The sequence below is a fragment of the Ixodes scapularis genome, unplaced genomic scaffold (genome assembly GCF_016920785.2).
Source record: "Ixodes scapularis isolate PalLabHiFi unplaced genomic scaffold, ASM1692078v2 PGA_scaffold11__112_contigs__length_91849675, whole genome shotgun sequence".
In the NCBI taxonomy this organism is placed as follows: domain Eukaryota; kingdom Metazoa; phylum Arthropoda; class Arachnida; order Ixodida; family Ixodidae; genus Ixodes; species Ixodes scapularis.
In genome coordinates this window covers 26,544,739-26,565,290 of record NW_024609837.1, presented here as the reverse complement: position 1 = coordinate 26,565,290, position 20,552 = coordinate 26,544,739, and the positions used below count along the sequence as shown (strand labels likewise).

The window sequence follows — 20,552 nt, the reverse complement described above, 5'->3', positions numbered from 1 at the left end:
GCAATGCTTTGTACAGCTTTGGGGCGGCTAACGATTGAGCCACATATTTAACCTGCCTGCAAGGAAAAAACGACGGCAAACTCAAAATCAAAGTGACGAAAACCACTTTTCTTTTACAACGTTTTGCGTGCCTACCTTTGCCGAATGGGAATTGCTATTATACAACGAAAAGAGAATAGACACATACAAAAACAATCACCCCAGCGTGAACCCAATGTTAAAACACTCGAATTTATATATGGCGGTCAGGGAGGAAGAAAAAAACAATAATGTCACTTACGAAAAAAAAAAACAAAAAAAACGTTGTTAAGTGCTGCGCGTTAGTCTTTTTTATTGCCAAGGGTAATGCAGACATTTGAAACGATGCAGCTTTCCGCCATCGATAAATGGTTTGCTGAATAATAAGCGAGCTTTAGTAGATAGTAGATCTATTTTGGATTTTGAGGCCAATACTGGATACTGCGAAAGCGCCACTGCTCACGCTAGCTTCGTTATCGTGTGGTCAGGATATCCTTCACGAAAGTGTCCTTTCGCGTTATCGGCAAATCAGAAGGTTATGCATTGCCTTGACTTGGCTAACTAGTATTCGGCTAGCTTGCATTTCTGCAATCATTGCTCTGTCTAAACATCTGTTTCCAGCTGTTTTCTTTTTTTTTTACGTTATAAGTCAAAGCATGTGTTAAGCTTTACATTTTATAATATTGGAAGCTGTAAGTTCAATTCCGTCCGTTGTTTATTATTAATAATCAACCCGTCAAACGTCCGCAACTTCGTGAAGCTTTAAAAACTTATTCAAACTTGCCTGAAGAGTAAAGTTCAATCCCACTTTTTTTTTAAGCAAAGCTAAAAAAAAGGAACGAATCGAATAACGTGTCGTGCCATCTATCGTCGGCGGTGCCGAGGTCGCCAGCGAGGAAATGGTGATTGAGTACCTAGGTGTCTTTCGGCAGCGATGGGTGGCGCTTGCGTCGTCGTCGTCGTCGTCGTCGCTGCTGTTTGACAGACGGCACGAAATTTTCTCCAAGAAAACGAAGCTGTTTTTGTTTTTTTTTCTATCAATTTATTGTTTGTTTGCATTTTTAATTTTTGTTTCTTATTTTATTTTTTAATGATGTGTTTGGGAAGGAGTGCTGCATAAACGTCGGCCTGACAGATTGCTTTTTCTCTTATCGGGCGCTTTTTTTGTCTCTAACAGCTTAACGCGAGGCGGGTCTTATTGTGTTATCGTGCCGTGATTGGTCCATCGGCTAATACCGCAATCTCACTGGCTAAGGAGCAAAAATGAGATGCTCGTTGGACTGGACATGCCCCGTGTTTCTTATATTGTCAGTGACTCTAATCGATTTGACGAGTAAAAATTTGATCTCCAGACTGCGTTCCATTTTGATTAATAAGAACTGATTATTAATGCACTTACCTTGTTAAAATATGCGTGAAAAAAAGAAGAATCAACATCTGCAGTTCCTTACACGAAGTTGCCGTTTTTCCTTATAAGCGAGGCGGTTCATTAAAATGTATTAAATCCATAGTTAAGATGGTTAGAAGTGAACATCGAAAACACCTTAGGGTGTGTTTTTCTTTTCTTTTTTCATCATGTTTAAAAGTGTAGGTACAGGCTATGGTTCTTATTTTCCCTGCCTTTTATCCTCCTTTGCACTTGACATCGCAGCTGCAGTACCACTAACGGTTCCCAGGCGGGATAATAAAGAAGAAAAAAAAAAGTTCAATGAAGCAAGAGGGGCATACCCTACCTGTTCTCTCACTCCTCGGTCAGCTCCTCTCTGTCCCCCTTTGTTTTGTTTGGGTTTGTTTTTTGTGTTTTATATTTTAGCCCAACGAAGCCAGCGACCCACTTCGCTGACTGGCCGAGCCGCTTCCGCATTTTGAATTCGCGCGCACACACACACACAACAGTTTTGCGCTCGCCAGACAAAAGGACAGTGTGAGAAGAGCAGCATCATCGGTACTTCAAACGCCAACTTGGCTTGTCCGAAAGTAGCCTTTAAAAACACACACACACACAGAAAAAGAAATGGAACAAAGAATTGTAGCCCTCGGAAATAAAAGCCGTCTGTTTATTATAATAGGTGGCGCTCATAACTGTCTTCTTCGCCCGTTGCTGCTGTTGTTGTTGCTGCTGTTGTTCTTGTTGACGATGATAATGATGGTGCTTTTGTTCCGTTTGAAGTCCTTTCTCTCTGTGCCACTGCCGTCTATGATGCTTCGCTTAATTGGGCTAACTATTATTTTATTTTGCTTTTAACGAGCAGCCTAGCTGGCTTGGTCACGTGGCCTATATATATATTTTTCCGTGTTTCCGTCCACTTTGTTTTGTCACAGACAAGTTCGGCATATGAAGCCATCATTACCGGTGTATATCAATAAGCTGTGAGTAAAAAAGAAAAAAGAAAGCACTTCCAGTTTAGTGGTACTTGCTCATGCAGTATGCACGGTTTGTTTTGATTTTCGGAACGCTCTTGGTTTTGATGTAGCGTTTTCTGACGTGTCCAAGTTTCTTCTATTGGTTGCCACTTTGGTGTCTTCTATTGGTTTCTGACGTGTCCAAGTTTCTTTCTATTGGTTGCTTTTTTGTTCCTCGAGCTGCGGCGTGAAATTCGAGCTCGCTTTTTCGACAACAAGCGCGCCATTTAACCATAAAACAAGCTACTCCCGAAGCCTTCTGTTTGAGCGTTCATCGTTGACCCTCTCCGTTTGTTATTATTCCAGACTTTCGATTTCAAATGCCCCTGCGCGATAAAATTCTTGGCAGGCGACCAGAGAAAACACGCGAACGCTTTCCGCTTCCAGCGCTTTTTTGTGCGTGTTATTTCGTTCGCTCCCTTTCAAACCTCGGCGCACTGCCGCGCCACGGCGCTACTTTCAATCGCGGAATCATACAGTATCCTTCCGCGCACAGTGCTTCTCTTTCTCTCCGCTCTCCCTCTCTCTCTCTTCGCTCCATCTCATCGCTCCTTCATTTTTCTACCGTTGTTTACTTTCACTTCTTTCTTTTATCTGGCTTCGAAGGCGCCGCGTGTTCTGTGTTCTGTTCTGTCTCTTTCTCCTTTCACGCTCACCTGCGTGACGTCACTCCTGACCCGTCCGGTCTGCGCCGCCGCTATTGGCCCTTGGTTTGGTGACGTCAGTCGGCGCGCAGGCGCAGCGGCCGTTCCCCCCTCCGCCCGCTCGTCGCCGGCATCGGTGCGCGCGCCTTGGCAGACGACGTCGCACGGCTGCGCGGTTACATGGGGCTGCAGCCGATGCCCGTGTTTTAGGGTAAAGCAAAGAGTAAGGTTTTATTAGTAACACACGCCAGAAAGGCGCGTTTATTCCGCTCTAGAAAAATCGACGACGACAAGCTTATCACCGTGCTTGCTGTGTCTACTGTGAAAGTGCCTTCGCGACCGAGTGGATTGAAGTGCTGTGCGGATCGCGGTGTGGATTTCGGCTAACGGATTGCTGCGAAGTCGGCTTCTTCGCCACGCACAGATCGCCCTCCGTCGTCTGCTACTGGCGGTCGTTGTTGTGGTTTCGGTTTTGGTCCTGTCATCTGCTCCGGCAAAACAGCCATTCGTCGGCGCTTGTGGGGTTTTTAATTTTCGCCACCAAGGGAAGCGATCGAAGTTGAGATTCGGGAATTGTGAGTCAGGCCTTCCGACTGCCAACCCAAATTTGCCTCCGTCTGCGTGAGTTTCCTTCTCGGTGGAGAGAAAGGAGTCTTCATCATCCGTCGTCTTCGTCGTCCATGGGAGCGGAGCAGCCCTAGGAATTGTCGTCTGCTTTTCGAGAACGGTAAGGATGTCTTCATGAAGTGCCGCCTCCACTGTCTCTCCCTCGCAACGTCAGACCCTTTTTCGGCAATTCTAACGGCCCAAATCATGCTAGAAGCGCGTTCCTTTATTTGCACCGCCAGGTTTTTGGACATGTAAGTGCCATTACGCTTGTTATTTTAATGCCTACCGTGTCCAGTTGCCCCTGATTCCATCCGTCTGTTTGTGAATGTTATCGCCTCCATTCCCATCATTTTATTGCCCCTCTAACCCCCCTCCCCTCTCTCCCCAGTTTCTTTTTCCTCGAATCTGTTAGTCCGCTGCTGATAATAGCCACGTTTTTTTTTTCTTTCTTGTTTCTTTTTTTTTTCTGTAGATTTTTATGCAGACGGGAGCAACTAACCTTGTTTTGTTTACACTAGTTTTGCACTAGCAGTTGTTGATGGATTGCGTAATTTTCGCATGTGGAGATGCACAGCGGTTTGTTTCTCTAAAAATCTGTTTCGTGCGTTTTTTTTTTTTTTTTTTTTGTCTTTTTTGTTTGTATTTTTCGGTGAATGCAGTTTGTTTGTCCTGTTCAATGGCTTCTGTCACGAGGTGCTCTAACGAAGGCGTTTAGTTCCCAAGTATAGAATCGGCGTTTTTCGGTGTTTATTCTACATGAGCGCTACTCCCTCCCGCATATTCGGTCTGTAAAATAGGAAGAAAAAAAAACCGTTACAAATAAGTTTGCAGCGGTGCACGAGATCGAGCGAAAGTGCAGTGGTATAAAAATATATATAAACATATATATTTGTTGCTTGAGCCTTTCTTACAGTATGTCCTCGAATCACCCTCAATAGACATATTGCTAAACTAACCAAACAGCAAGGAGGTTGCTGGGAAGGTGGGTACTCGCCCCGCGAGCGCTCGCCTTCCCCGTATAAAAGATTCGAAGGAAACAACCAAAATAAGGCGTTTACGAACGCGCGCGCAAGATGTCATTTCTTTCAGACTTTTAGTTCAGAACACCTATACTGCTGCAGACACCGACGCGTGTAACTATGCTCGCAGCATGCTCCTTGGTGCATGCTTGGGTAATTTAGCGAGAGGTCTATTCGCTCATAGTCACTGAAATACCTCCGCTCAAGTTGTGACTTACAAACTATCTTCCCCATCCAGTACTGACAACTGCAGGAAAGACAATAACTCTTCCGCGACACCTGCCATCTCCGATTCGCCCGTCAAAACGTAAACGTCAAATGAAAGTTGCGTTTCTTGCCTTACTCTTCGAAGCCTCCGGGTAGCAGACAACGTTTCACAGAGCAAGATTCAGCTTCTTTTGGGGGCAAACTTTTTTAGTCAAGCGTTTAAAGGGCCCGTGCAACGATATTCGCTCGGAATGTTTTCCACTTTACACGAGCTTACTGGCACTATAGTAGAATCCAAGTATACTCGCACACAACGCCACTGGCCAAGAAACTCCTTCGTTGCAGTGTTATTTCAAGGACAAAATAGAGCGTTTTCTTTCAATCTCTGCTGCGCAAAACTTGAGGACGTGACAACGCCCCTTTCCCTCCCCCTTCCAGTGACCATATTTGAATACGGCTCATAGACTAGACCCGACCATTCCGTGAGCACTCGATTTGGGCTCGTGTTAATCGATAGCTCGAGAAGCGTTCAGGCAGTGGCCCCGTGTCCAAACGGTCTGGAACTCAGCGCGTGTCCCGTGCTTTGCCAGCCCCCGGTGCATGGCTAGGATCCACAGTAGTGGCATATAATTGGCTCCAGATCACGTGACCGCTTGTTCCGGCTGTCTGAACGCTGCTCGTTTTTCTTCATTCTTTTTTTTTTCTTCCTGCGACTTCTATTGCGTGGACTGAAAAACAAACGCGTGTTTCATAGGTCACGAACGTCACCAATTCGTTCCGAGCGGCATTTGCGCGGTGTACAAAAATTGTTGCAACGCCCCCTTTAATTATGTACCGACGACCAGTTCGCACTTTCCAATTTTCCTTCTCTCCCCCCTTCTGCCCTGTCCACCGTTGCCTGCTTCCCCCTCCCCCATGGTGAGGAGCATCTTCTGCCTTGCAGAATATCGAGTCTGGTCGTCGGCCTTTTAAGTACCGTTATTGGACACTGACAGAATCGGACAACGGCAAAGGAAGTTCTTCAGCACCTCCAGCGCGAGCTTCCTCCTACCTTCGGAAACGCTCGGACGTCACGTGACCCTCGAGCCTGCGCACGCAGTGAAAGCACGACGGAAGGCAGCGAGCGCGTGCCAGAGGACGTGCGTCCGAAAGAAGCGCCCCGCCGTTTTCGCGTTTCCACGTTCCCCCTCCCAAGTCCTCGAGTACTTTCGCGTCCTGCTATGCCTAGAAGCTATTGAAACTATACTCGTCGTTTGACCAAGAGAAAAAAAAAAAAAAGTTTTGTACATTGTTTATGCGCTGCGGGAAGTAGTCCTTACAAGAGCTGGCTGTCGTGGGAAGAAATGATGCTTGTAACTTTCAAAACGTGTGCGGTTTTTTTTTCCTGTTTTTTTTTTTTAATGAAATAACAAGTATTTTATCTTAAATGTTCGTAAAAGTTATCCTAAATCGCCACATTAAGGTTGAAGTTCGTAACGCTCCGCGAAGAGCCGCTCTACTTTTTACTGCGGCTCTCGAGGTGAAGGCGAGTAATAGGGCCACTGTACATTATCTATATGTACGCTTAGAGCATCGGCACTTTATTCCCCGATCGTCTGGTGGACGCCGCCATTTTGGGGGTTTTGAAAATGGGGCTTCCCAAGATTTCATCGGCACTTCATTCCCCGATCGTCTTGTGGACGCCGCCATTTTTGGGGTTTTGAAAATGGGGCTTCCCAAGGTTTCAATAGTACGACTGTGGTCTGGGAGCTCGGGTGATATCGTTATATGTTCTTCTCGACCGCGAACCGTTTGAATGTTTCCGGGGAACGAAAGAGCGTTTCTACGATTTTTTACATCAGACCTAAGATAACTGACTGTAACGGCTTTTAGGCACCGAGGAAAACTAACTCTTTTCTCTCTCTCTGTCCCTCTCTGTGTGTCTGTCTGGGGAGAGGGAAACGTTCCACGCTAGGTGGCGCAAGCTACCGCCCGTTATGGAAGGTACAGCCGTTAGCATCCATTCATCCATGACTGAAGTGTCGTTGCCCAGAAACGTGGCTTGTTTACCACGTAGCTCTATAGCTCCAACAATGGTGACACGTTTCGATGCAGTCGTGCGTCTCGGGCTCTTTGAGAACCAAAGCTAAACCTCGTATAGAAGCGTCTCTGATGAAGTCGCACACGTAATACCAGCTGTTTTGGTCTGAACTTAAATAGAGGGAAAGCAACCTAACGGGCAGCGAGCTGTTCCGCTCGAATCGCCGGCGAATCCGACGAACAACAATGCGTCGCCGGTCACAGGGTCAGTGCAGCATATGTGCTTTTCCCCTTGTTTCTAGAGTGCCTGGCTCGCTTAGAAAGTGCATCACTAAAGTGCGTCTGTCGGATTCCTCCAGGAATCCCCGCAACTGAAGAACGAGCTTGCTATCTACGCGCTTCAGCTTGCCACATCTACATCAGTTACAGATACATCTGTTTCAGCTTGAAAAACCGAAAATTTCACGAAAGGACTATAGACCGTTGCAACTAAAGAAAATAAAACAAAGATTGTCACATAAAAAATAAAGAACCTTTTATATTTGACGTTTGGTAACGCAACTCATGCACACAGTTTATCGTATTCGCTATTCATTTAAGAGGGAAAAAAAGGTATTGAAATAAAAAAAAACGTCATTTAAAAACAATGACCCAGTAACACTGGGTCAGCTAACAGGTCGACTGACGTGTTTTTAACTTTAAAAAAATAGGAAAGATATCACCGAGACATTTAAACTTTAATATTTCACAATAGACACGCGAAATATTAAAGTCAAAATTTCTCGGTGCTATTTATTTTATTATTATTAAAAGTATGCTTAAATTTGACGACTATATGATGAAACCACCGCCGAAAGCTCCGTGATATCACGTTCAACGTAACCGCGTAATCCACTCCATCCTCTTCAATACTTTGAAGTCGAACGTTTTTAGCGAGCTTTACAGTAAGTAGGCTACCGAAACTGTAGGGTAGCTGGTGTATTTTATGCGATATATTGTGTTTTATGACCTTACAAACGGCGATGTCGTGTTCGCCCCCCAGTGTGCCTCGTATAGTCGAAGAAATGTTTTTTTTTGACGCCGGACATGGCAGCGCCAAACTAGTGGTAATATTACACTTTATACGTCACGTGTTTCCGTACACGACGTGCTGATTGGTTCACCGTGGTGAGAGTGCTTAACGTGTGCCATCGAAAAAAAAAAAAAAAAAACTCGCGTGACTCTTTTTTTTTGTCTCATTTTAACGAAATTAATTCCAAAAATAAATGCTAAAAAAACAAAAAACTAGTGACCCACATGTATGTAACTATTATTGGAAGTTAAATATAACTGCCTGTATATTGAATCGCATACGTTTTTGGCGTACGATATAATTTTGTAGATGAACGTAAAGGGACGGAGCTTATTCAACTGCATACAAAGCCTACAATAGATTAATAAAAAAAAACAGGGTTGTTTGGCACCAGTTATGTTTTGTTTCATTTTTTACTAGGAAAACGAAAACATACAGAATCAAAATAGTTCATTTAACTTATCTAGCGGATGGTAGTATTTCATTTACTTTACATAGCTTCTCCCCCCCCCCCCCCCAAATAATTTGTTTCTTTTGTCAATTTCGCTCACATGCAGGAGCCCGTCGCATTCGATATCCGTTTTGACATCATAAATCTTAGCTTCTCTCGTCGCCCTCAGTAGTTTTTTTTTTTCTTTTTTGTTATTTACAACGCAGTGTACGCGGCACTACCACTGTAAACAACAAAACTATTGCTTTTTATTTCTTTCTTTGAATTTCAAGGTTGTTATAAAAGCGCTTATAGTGTGAGAGAAATGGCTCCTTCGGGACACTAACCTAGAGCGATAAAAGAGTGTTCCAAAAAATCGCCGATATCGGCGTTTGCGCTCACTGTGGCGGGCCAACTACAATGGCCGAACATCGAATCACTCGGTGTGTTTCTTTGTTTCCAGTATTTTCCCTCCGTGTGCGTGCATGTGTTTGTATGCGTGTGTGTTTTAGTGGTGACATATAAGAAACCGTAAAGCCCTAACTCTTTTTTTTATTTATTTTTTTTTTACGCCGATGATGATTTTAGTTACATTAGTCTAATAACAGTATTCAGTCTCCCCGAAACCCTGTTTGTGTAACGTGGAGGCTGCTCCAAGGGCAGCATCAAGGGCGCGGTTTTAGAACTATACAAGTAAAATCCGCCGTCAACTTAGCGTGTATGATGTGCGCGAAGTATAAGAAAGACAAATTAAAAGAAACACACAGCTAACCAAAAATACCCAGCAGTTCCCAATATTTTAAAGTAACCAGCTTGTAATTGATTAATTGATTTTTTTTTAGCGAAGGCCCAATTGATTAGAAATACGCGCAAGATCTCAAAAGATACAAATAAAAAGTTAAAAAAAAAAGTTGTGACATGCCAGGCAGCTTTTATTTGTCAAATAGACCATTCTGACATCTCGATAAAGAATTCAAGGTAGCCAGTCTATTTTGTCCCAGACCTGAAATAGCTTGTCGATTGTCGATTGGTAAACTTCTTTTTGTTTACATATGACTCCTGTTTGTTCGTGTTGCGTGTTGCGAAGAGGCGTTGTTCGCTTTACCGGGGAGCGCACACGTCATGAAAGTTGTCGTGCGGAATCGAATTGGGTGTCGAATTTCCCGAATCCCTTTCTGGTGTATACGTGATTCACAAACTTTAGACCGAATTTCTCTCTGCAATATCGAGACACGAACGTGGCAGTCCCGAATCAACATCGTTCCGACGAGTGGAAGTGGAACGCCGCAAAACTCGAAAGTGTGTCCCGTTTACAAATATCGATCCGGTTTGTTTCACAGAAAGGGAATTATAAAAAAAAAAAAAAAAAAATTATAAACCTGTCAAAAAAAAAATCTTTGCAGTGTAATTTTTGTTGAGCTCGTTCCTGTTTCTGAGATCGATTCCCTCTCAGTTCGAATTGTTCATCTTTCTTCGTTGTAGTTGAGTTTTCATTACGTCACACTCGGTGATTGTTTGTCGTTCAAAAATGTAATCCACGTTCCGTATGGCAATTCTTCTATACTGACCTCCCCCTTCCTTTGCTCTTCTGTTCATTTTGTTTGTTGGTATTGCGCATAGCTGTACATTTTTTTTAGCTCACTTACGTAAATATTTGTAAGAGCAGTATAGGAAACAACCAAAAACGCGCGAAACGAAGCCCGAATTACTCAAGTTGACACAAAGCCTTTCGCACAAAATGAAAGCCCCCCTCCCCCCCTTTTTCCAAAAAAAAAAAAAAAATATATATATATATATAGCCGCTTTGCAGCAGCTGTGCATGGACGCCGCCATAACTGACCTTCAGTTTTTGTTTCCTCTTATTTCGTTTATTTCACTTCATCATTACCACAGCAGGCCAGGTTATTGCCACATTAGATTCAACTGTGTCCTTTTTTAAAGCATCGGCCTTTGTACAGGATGGTCAAGTACCGATTCAGTTGCTCGGCATCTCGGTAAGACAAGAGAAGGTCAGCAATGGCGGCTGTAATTTGGCGCGTGTGTAAAGCGTCTATATATATATATATATATAATCACATTTTTGGACGAAACGGATGTGCAGCTCGTACCGGGGGGGGGGGGGGGGGGGGGGGGGGCATTTTATTGTATCGGATGTGCAAAAACCGGTTCCCTAAAACTCCCTACTTCTAGGGAGCCGTTTCCCTAAAACTCTCTATTAAAGTAGAAAGTTTCAGGGAACCGTTTTGGCACATTCGATACGTACCGGTACGGTGGACCCTCCGGTACGAACTGCGCATGGGCTGCCGTAGAAGACTTGCACATGCGCAGTGCGTACCGGAGGGCCCAGCGTATCCGTATCGGATGTGCAAAAACCGGTTCTCTAAAACTCCCTACTCTAGTAGAGAGTTTTAGGGAACCGGTTCCCTAAAACGCTCTGTTATCTCGCGCGTTTGTTTATTAGTCAGCCGGGAAGTTAGTCAGCTCCGACGGGCGTCTGGTGTATCTCAGATGTAGACGAGAAATTTAGGCAGAGCAGTATTATACCATCCCGAGTCTGGGGTCTTTATAACGTGCACCACGCAGTAGTGATTTTCACGACGGCAGGCCGGTATACGACGATGCTCATCCAGATCGAAACGGGCAGGGGTGGGGATGGAATGCAGGATCCCTGGGTTCTGAAGAGCGAGCTTTCGCTCCACGCGATCCGAGCTGCGGTGCGCTAACATGATCGATCGGCTACCCATTATTAACTCGACTGCTTAAAACACCAAAGGAAAAAAAAAAAAGAAAAGAAAAACAGTTAAAGGGGTATGCTTGGGAGAAGAGCGTGTTGGTTTAGGTCATGGATGAAGAAAGAATAAAACAATTAAAACAGGACCAAATCTTTGAAAGATGTGGTTCTGTTGTCTTTGAAAGATGGGGTTGTGTTTTCCCTGTTTTAATTGTTTTATTCTTTCTTCATCCATGACTTAAAGGGGTAGTTCGGCGTTTTCTTCGTAGTCCCCGATTTGCCCGAAAATTCGCTAAACACACGTACAAATATCGCTGAAATAGTAGTAACTCAAATATTGGGCCGAAATATTTTTTTTTCGCGAAGTTATTGAATTCACAATGTTAGTCCTCACCGTGTTTTTCAAAGTGAAAGTATCTACTGGCAGCAATGAAAAAGTGACGTCTCAGCGAGAGGCTGGGGTTCACTCTTTGGACTGTTAGATTTAAGTTCCCAACTGATTACAAGCAATCTCATAGTGTCAAATGAATGCTTCGAAAGCTCGCTGCGCAGCAGTACGAAACAAAATGCTCGGCATAGCTCATTTTTTAGACTGCCCGCTCGACCTGCAAGCCTGCCTTCCCCCCGACGTCGTGGGGCGGCACCGAAAAGCGCGCGTTACGTTTGAATGTTGGTTTTCGCCATCATTTTCACTCTCCGATTTCACAATGACGACGAGTCCGCTGCCTTGCGCCGTGCATTTTCGCGGTCAAAGCACCTAAACTGATTCTACGCCATGATCATTGTTCGGTTTCATTTTGTTTTTATTCGTTCTCTGTTATTGTTGTTTGTTTTGTTATTTCATGCCCCGGGTGGTTGGCTGACAAGCACTCTAGTGTACGGGCTCTCGCCTTTCTGTCATCGCCTCGCAAGCCACCCGGGGTTACATTGCTCTTGCAAATAAAGATTATTATTATTATTATTATTAATAGCTATTCTGAATTTCGCGATAGCACTAAATAGCACATACCGCGGAAAAGGTAAAGGCCGGTGATTCCGAAAATAGGTATAGTTAGTTGGGGTAGCTAAAATAAAATCGTCGGAGTACCCCTTTAAAGAAGCTGTACCGTATATAGGCCTACCGGGCCTGTTTTTTTTTTTTCTGTTTTTTTTTTTTTTCGACGCTTGGTCGACCCGCGACCGCTGTGAGCGCTCTTCATTGATAAGCAGCTTCTCTCGGGAGCTCCACGATTAGGCTGTTGACAGCCGTTCTATCAGGAGCCCGTGCGCCCCCGGAGGGAAGGGACAGTCTTCACAAGGAGGGCGGAGGGGGGTGGCGGTGCATTCAGCCGTCATTGTGGCGCGTTTTATCAACACACCCCCAGATAAGAAGGCCGGAGGAATATTATTTTTTTTCCTACGTCTCCTTACGAGTCAAATGCCTCTTTAGGAGGAGTTCGCCTGGATTGGTGCACGGGTTGCGCCATTACCACCTAATCCCAACTTTTTTTTTTAATGCTTATTAACATTTCTTGGTGGATCCACGCAGCGCCGCCTAGTTTGCGTCAGCGTCGTCGCCAACGCGTATTGCAGCTTCTCACAACGAACGCGACGCCAGCATGCGGCGACGCCAAGACGCAAAGCGGCAAAGCGTCTGCCGCTTTGCGGCGACGCTGGTTGAGCTTCTGCGTGTTTGCCGCTTGGGGCGGGTCGGGCGTCCCCCCCCCCCCCCCCCCCCCCCCCCCGCAACAATTCTTTTAATTATTTGTCTGGCGATTTGTTATTGTGTCAGAAGACTACCCAATAAGTGTAATTGCTACAGCGCCACGTATATTTTTAATAAAGTCAGAAAACGCAACTGCTCGAAACCGAAACCGAAACTGGACTGGGGAGAAAGTAGAAATATGGAGGAGGAGAAAGTTAGTAAAAATCCACGTTGCTATGCAACTTTTCTTTTTCTTCAGTTAACGCATTTGCAGCTTTTTAAAAACCGCAAAAAAAAAAAAAAAAAAAGATGGAGATTATATTTTGTTTATATTTTTGGTATTGAGTGGGCCTTCGATGACCTAAGACTTTGATTATCTTGGGTGGTTGTGTCTAGAGCCACTAAATGAGCTGCGCTTAGAGTATCGGCACTCCGTTCCCCGACATTGTTGTGGGCGCCGCCATTTTGGCTCGTATGCAGAGCAGACGCAACTGCCGATCGTCATGATTCAAAAGTGCGACTTCCTCAGCGTTAGATTCGGTGTTAGGAAGGTCATGTAATATTGTTTTGCTCTGTCGCGAACTGTTTAAACATTTGTGGAGGGCGGAAAAGCGTTCCCTGTGATGTCAGATAAAGGTTCAGATAACTGGCAACCATGATTTTAAGCCACAATATGGCCAAGTGTCGTTACTCTGAAGCGTAGCTTATTTAGTGGCACTAGTTGTGTCTAAACCATAGAAAAGGGCACGTGACCACGGAGAAGGAGTGAGCGCGACTCAAACCGGCCAATTCTTGATCGGCGGTTTTCGGGTGGAAAGAAAACTATCTACGAGCCGCAAATTGTGTTCCGGGTAGTTGGGCTCTCACGTTCATGTACAAATAAAAACCTTGGCGAGCGTAAATACCCTGTCAGTGTTTGCCTCTTTCGATGACGCAAACGATCTGTTGGAGCCGTCGCAGCTGTTGTTATAGCGACGCTCGCATTCGGTCCGACCCAACGCAAGTGTGTGAATCGCCCGGTAAAACAAAGGGTCGGGAGTTTGCATCCCGCAAAGAGTTAATGAAGCCGTAACGACGATGATAATGTAAAGATAATAGATGGGGTGTTTATGGGAATTTACGCGAGCGAGATGTGTCTGCGCACATTAGTATGCGCAGCTATAGGGTGTAGACTCTTTTTTTTTTTTTTGTGCTTATTTCACGCTGCGAATAGTGGCTGGCAACAATGTAAAATCTCGCCAAAATAAAGTTGTTTGTGTATTTTTGTTGAACATCCAAATTGTGCTATCGTTAAGGTTAACCTTGTTTTCCCCTGTGCCGCTACTGGACCACTATACGTCGAGGCACAACTGTGAGTTAACTCGGCAACTAAACGAACTTACCTAAAAAAAAAGTACGCCGTTTCTTTTTTTTTTTTTTTATTGTTGGCAAATGAGTTAATTGTACAACGATATGGATACTTGTCTAAATAGACAGTCTTTTTGGGGAGGAACTAGGTAAATACGCGTATTTTTGTCTCGTCTATTTGACGACTCGCGTCACAGACAACTTTTCTTCTTCTTTTTTTAACAAAGGTTATGTTATTAACGAGACATATGACTGTAATGCGTTAGCAATTGGTATCCTTCACACCTATTCACAGATCCTTTATTGTAATATCTCCCTGGGCAATGTATTCTAATAAATGATAAATTAATAAGTACATTAAGTTCGCCGAGCTCGGTGTTGTCGGTCTGCCTCAGAGTAGCATCTTTTTTTTTTTTTTCGCCGATTCTTTTTTAAATTATATTTCTGTATATCAATTGAGTTTTTTTTTCCTAAATAAAGCGGGGCAATTGAATTGGTGTATGATGATGTAATGATTAGCACTGGCTCCTAATCTCAATCACGTAATAACTTCAGTATGTTAGTACAGTTATGTGTAACTTCTCTTCGAAGGATTTCGGGCGCTCCTACCCGCAGAAGCAACCATCAGTGAACGATTCACGTGACAGATACAGCGAGGAAACCGGTTAAAGGATGCTTTTGAACTGTCCCCATAAAACGGCTCGATCATACAAGTCAATACGCACGCCGACCTAACCCCGACCCTAAAGGGTGGGAAACGTGGCAAAAAGGTTGTCAAAGAAACGGCACAAGGAAAAGCTTTGTGACTCCACGACCAGCTCCAGAGGTGCAAAGGAAGCGGTCAAAATAAAATAAAAACGTTACTACAAAAAAAAAAAAAAAAAAAAGTTCTTAAAGCATGCCGGAGTTGGGGAAAAGTGAATGAATTGGTTTTGTGTGTGTACGTGTGTACGGTAGGTTGGGGGGTTCTTTGGTCAGTTGGGTTTGGCACCAGATGTCGCGCTATCCCCTGTGCATATCTTAGAGAGGGTATATGCTCGTAGGTAGCGGGTACAGCGTATGGTCGTACGGTGGCTCCCCCTTTGAACACGCGTGCGCCTTTTGTCCGCATTTTATTGTATGATTACTTTATCCAGATGGGGGTATTGCCTCGTCAAGAGTACAGTGGTGTGACAAACCATTGCCGCCAGAAAAGATTTTTTTTTTATTGACTGGGCGATATTTTTTGAAGTCGTAGAAGATGGAAACCATTGTTACCAAAAAAAAAAATTTTTTTTTTCCTTTTTTCATTAATGAACGATTCTTTTTACAAAGGTGTAGAAAAAAAAAAAAGAGAAAAGATGGCTGTATCGCTTGCGTGGGTGTACGTGCCAGAGAATACGTGCGGGAGAAAGGGTTTTCTCGCTTTGTGTGTTTTTATTTTTCATTTTCGTCTAGACACGTTGGTTGTTGTTTCTCTTCGTCGCGGACTATTTTAATGCCTTTATTTTTCGCGGACCGTTTTTTGGACGTCTCGACTACTTCCGTCCAATCAACTTCCGGTTTACTATTGTACCGCTCCCACCGATGCAGCTCGAATTCTTTCAGTTTCAGTTTCAGAAAGGCAATATTTCTGGCAAATTTGTAAATCGTACCTTTACGGCGCACCGACAGCTTAAGGGACAGAGGGCGCGACTTATGCACTTCACGCTTTCTGATTGGTTGCTCGACGTTCTTGTCGGCTAATACCAGTGATGTTCCATGCAGGGAATTTTCCCTTTTTCAGGGAATTTCCGGTCTCAATTTTGGTGAAAAGGGAAATGGGAATTTTAACAAGTTTGCAGGGAATTTTAAGGATTAACGAGGGAATCCGGGAAAAGCTTTAGAGGGAGCTAAACACACTAAAACGTCGAGTGGTTCAAAAGTTTTAAGAAGAGAAAGTTGTGCAGGAAAAAAGTGTCTGAACGACTCATTTTGAAGTAGGTTTAGGAAACTTCTACTTAACTTGAAGTACATTCTCCGGGTGTGTACTTGTACATTATTTGAAGTAATTTATTCCGGTACTTTGCGAGAAAAAGTACAACTTCCGAATTCAATACATTCTCCAAATTTGAGGAAGTACATAACCTCTCATTTCATTGTACTTTACACCAAGTACTTCTTAGATGTAGTTTACCAAACACTGCTAAATATATTATTTAGTTAATAAAAGTATAAACTGACCGCCTTACCAAAAAGCCAGTCTAAATTTTCACTTATTAAACTGGAAATCTAACTGGAATTGTTTCTGGAAACCTGAAATCCCAGTTCCCGTATCCCACATAGTGAAAATATATACTGGGTTTCTCGGTAGGGCAGTAATATTTTCTTCTCTTTAATCAGCTGATGCGAAAATAAAGGCATCAAATGCAGGGTAATATGCGGGGATATTTCAAAACTTTGCAGGGAAAAAGTACATCAAAAAGGGACTTTTTGTACCTAAGAAAGGGAATTCTTGGACATGGTATGGAACATCACTGGCTAATACCGCAAGCTGATTGGCTGCTGGGTGGTAATGAGATGCTCGCTACGCGTCGCCTCGCCCTACGTTTCTTAACGTGTCGGTGTCTTTTTCTGTGACGAACCCCAAGTGCGACTTTTTTGTCTGAACTGCCTCGTTCCCTCAACGGGTCTTTCGCATTGTTAAAGACTGTACGCTAATCAGCTTATCTAAACTACTTGTGTACAAGGAGAGCACCAAAGTTGCGAGGTCGCTACATAATCACGTAATCAATATAAGCGTGAGTGAAACGCTTCAACCATGTTTCTGGCAATATGTAGTATATATATAATTTTTTTTTTGTAGTTTTACGCTTATATAAAACGGGAAGACTGAGTGCCATAATGAGGGGCACTTAACTTGTCCGGGCTATAGTTTCCCCACGATGTGCAAAACGATCAACGTGAAATAGCGTGTGTGTTTTGTTTACATAAAGTACGTATAACTTGATGTAAGCCTCTGTTCCCAGCGAGTTTTGAACATGTCGTGCCACCTGTTGATGCCGTTGTATACTGTGCTGCGGAAGTATAGGCTTTTGCGCGCTTTTAAGCAGGTATTTGAACTACAAGTATTCGAAGTATCCATTTAAAAAAACGCTCGAATTATTTTGTATTCAATTAGGTCGTCTTTGAATACGGAAGAAAAAAAAATGGGTATAGAAAATATCCATCTTTGGGGTAAATCGGACCGAAGAAGCGATGCACCTGACAGCTCTACGCCCGTTGGCTCGCTGGGGCCGTACCTTTCACCGTCTGCCTGGCTTTTGTCTGCTGTCGTTGTTGTAAACATCTTTATTGGGATGTGGAAGACGTTCCGAGCATGCGCACTGGTCTTCTTCAGCTGAATATTGGACGCAGGCGTCCTCAACCCAGTGACTCAGCATTTTTTGGGGAATGTTGGCGGGAAACATGGAAACTCATCTGCAAGAGTGCTGCAAGTGCTCATTACGCTCTACGAATCACCGTAGATATCTTCTTTTTTTTATTATTATTATTGGCGCCAGTTTTTGAGTAAAAGGCGATTGCATTCATTCCGTTGCCTGCTGCTATTCACTGCAATGTTAACCCGGATACCGTGAATTTGAGAAGTCGTGTTTATATATATCTGATCGAGATCTAATCGGAGATACGAAATCTCGAGTTTTGTTTTTGTATCCGACGATGTGAGCGACAGGCCTGTCGGGGTACGCCGCAGCGAGATTGTGACCTTGAGCTGTCCCGGTCTTTATTTCTGGACGAAATCCGTTAATCTCCGTGGCACTAATCCGTCGGGTGCTCGCAGCAGTGACGTTGATAAAGAGAGCACGCCACAGTCTTGCGAGAAAAAAGCGTTGGCGTGTTGGCTTCGTCACAAGTCTGCCTTCTCGCAGTTCGTCTATTTCTTTGTTGCCCTTATTGGCATTAGATCCCTTTATTACTTTAGTGCACCGTTGTTCTAGAGAGAAGCTTCCAAGCACCAGACACGCGTGCACAATTCTTTCACACTGCAGAAGCACGCTCAATCTGTCAGCCACGCGCAAAGCCAGACACCAGCCCGGACAAGCATTTCCGGACTTTTCAATGTTCTTTTTATTTTTATTTTTTTTCGCACGGCTGAAGGGTTGTTATTACAACTACTGTGTGGTGAGACGTGCTTCTACGGGTAACTAGCCCACGTGGAAAGTTTAGAGCTCAGCGTTAACTTGTATGGATAAAGTCCGAAGCACTCAACACGTGCTACCTTCGTCGCCGTGTGCGCGCGTGTACTTAGTCAGTCACTTATACGTGGACTCTAAAGACGTTTACACTGTTTGTGCTACCACTGCACTGCACGGTCGCTTCTCGAAATTCCCGCAGGCACCTCACGATCAATATTCATCTAGCACACGCGTAAGCACCACGCTAAAGCCCTGCATATATGCGTATGAAAGACGCAGAAACGGGGACACTAAACATGAAATAATGTTTGAAGGCTTTGTGAATCCTACCTAACTCCCACACCCGGAGATGCGCATTGCTAGTTAGTCATTACACATATATTTTTAGATATTCTATTGCGCCCCCGGGCAGTGTTCATACGTACACGGCCGGGGACGCTTATGTTAAACATGCGTTATGGATAGAATGCCGTGTTTTCAAAAGTTTTCTTTTTTTTTTTTTTAAATGCGGCGTGTATATCAGTTTATTTTTGTTTGATTTCGAAATCTCCGAAATTGGGATCTTAATTTCGCAGCGTTTCCTATGAAAAATAAATAAATAATATCCGGGTGTAAACGTGTGCTAGATGAGGAGAAATAAAACTTAATTAATATTTCTTCAGCTGGATTTGGTGTGAGTGCCATTGCCATTGGCACATCTAATTTGTCTCACGGCAAAAGTTGCGCTAAACGTCGATACCTTCAAAATAAACTCCTGGAGGTAGTCGCTGGGAAGCACGTATTCATCCCATCCTAATCCAGGCTACCTCGCCGCGGCCGCGCGAGGTAGATTGGTAAAGGATGTAATAGGGAAGTTTCAACTGCACCTCTTCCCAATTTTATACAATAGCTTTAAAATTAAAAATGTAAAAGGTCCATAGCTTTAAATGTAAAAAACCAAAAAAAAAAAACAAAAAAACCTCTCCTAGTATGGACCAAGGTGGAAACCAATACAGAGAATTTTGTCGTGACCCGACAGTCCAATGGCATGTCGTCCTGAACCTTGACGAGATAGGCGGTAAGGCCAATTTGAAAAAATAACTGTGGTGGCATTTTTCCGGGACCATTGACCCTGGGTGCTGATTAAATTTAATTGTAAAATATTGTCTTTATTTAGTTTATTTGGAAAGGGGGGTATTGGCATTTTAAAATTTGGAGTTTATCTGATAAATACGAATTGACCAAAATTTCACCAGCGGGTGTATTTCTGAGTTTCTCGGATTTATCCGAAAACACGGAACCCTATGTATGTCAGAAAAGTGACTTTCCAATTTAAAATTGGGTTTAAAACTTTGTTTAACACTTTCTCGATTAGGTTGGGTCAGGTTCTGGTTCAGCTCAAAAACGAATAAATAAAAAGGAGTCATTGTTTAAATAAAACAAAATTGGTCAGACCTTGCCGTGAAAAATGAAAAACTGAGGACTAATTATATTAGACAGCAGCTATCCCCCCCCCAAAAAAAAAACAAAAAAAAAACACTATTCCTTCTAAAAAAAAGTTTTTTTTTTGTTTTTTTTTTTTTGTTGTTTTTAGGGTGAGGCGATGGTCTATGATCGATCTGCTCGTATCCGCTGTCGTCGTCATAACATCTGTTTAACATATCCTGTTTTTATACGCAATTGTTAGGTACGAGAAATATTAGTGCAACTGTACAATAGACATTCGGCAGCTATCCGTTCGTCACTGTGAACTTCAGAGAAAGAGAGAGAGGGGGGGAAAGAGATGGAAGGAGGGGGAGAAAGAGAGGGAAGAGGAAGTCTAAAAATAGATCTCTCCCATCATCAAGACATGGCGAGTTTTTCCTGAGTGTCCAGATGCATAAAGACGCCCGCACTGCACCGTGCGCTTCGAGCTTTCCTACCGGGTGGGTAGAATAGTCGTAACGCCTTCTTTTGTTCAGATAATCGAAAGAGCGTGCAATATGCGCACGCGTGACGCCACTTCCGTTTTCCTTTCTTTTTACATTTTAGATTAACACATTCCCTCCTAGTAAACGTAATCATTGGAGAGGCAAGACAAAATTGGGGAAATGTGTTGAGCGCCGATGGTTCGTATGCGCGGTGTGAAAGCGTTTCGTACGTGGATGAATGGATGGATGCGTACGGCTATACCCTTTAAATCGGGCGGCGACTTGCGCCATCTATCATTGTTTTAATAACAGCAGTCAACCCCTGC

The 20,552-nt window shown here is 43.7% G+C and overlaps 1 protein-coding gene across 3 annotated transcripts in view; it reads left to right on the top strand.

The window, feature by feature from the left end:
* The first annotated feature begins 3,188 nt into the window (after nt 1-3,188).
* LOC120844244 (myocyte-specific enhancer factor 2) overlaps nt 3,189-20,552 on the top strand; it is a 155,318-nt gene continuing 137,954 nt past the window's right edge. For 2 of the 3 annotated variants that reach the window (XM_040502934.2, XM_040502932.2), the window contains exon 1: nt 3,189-3,792. The gene's annotated coding sequence lies outside the window, so the exon portion shown is untranslated. The remainder of the gene's footprint in view (nt 3,793-20,552) is intronic. The other variant, XM_040215902.3, reaches the window with a different exon arrangement.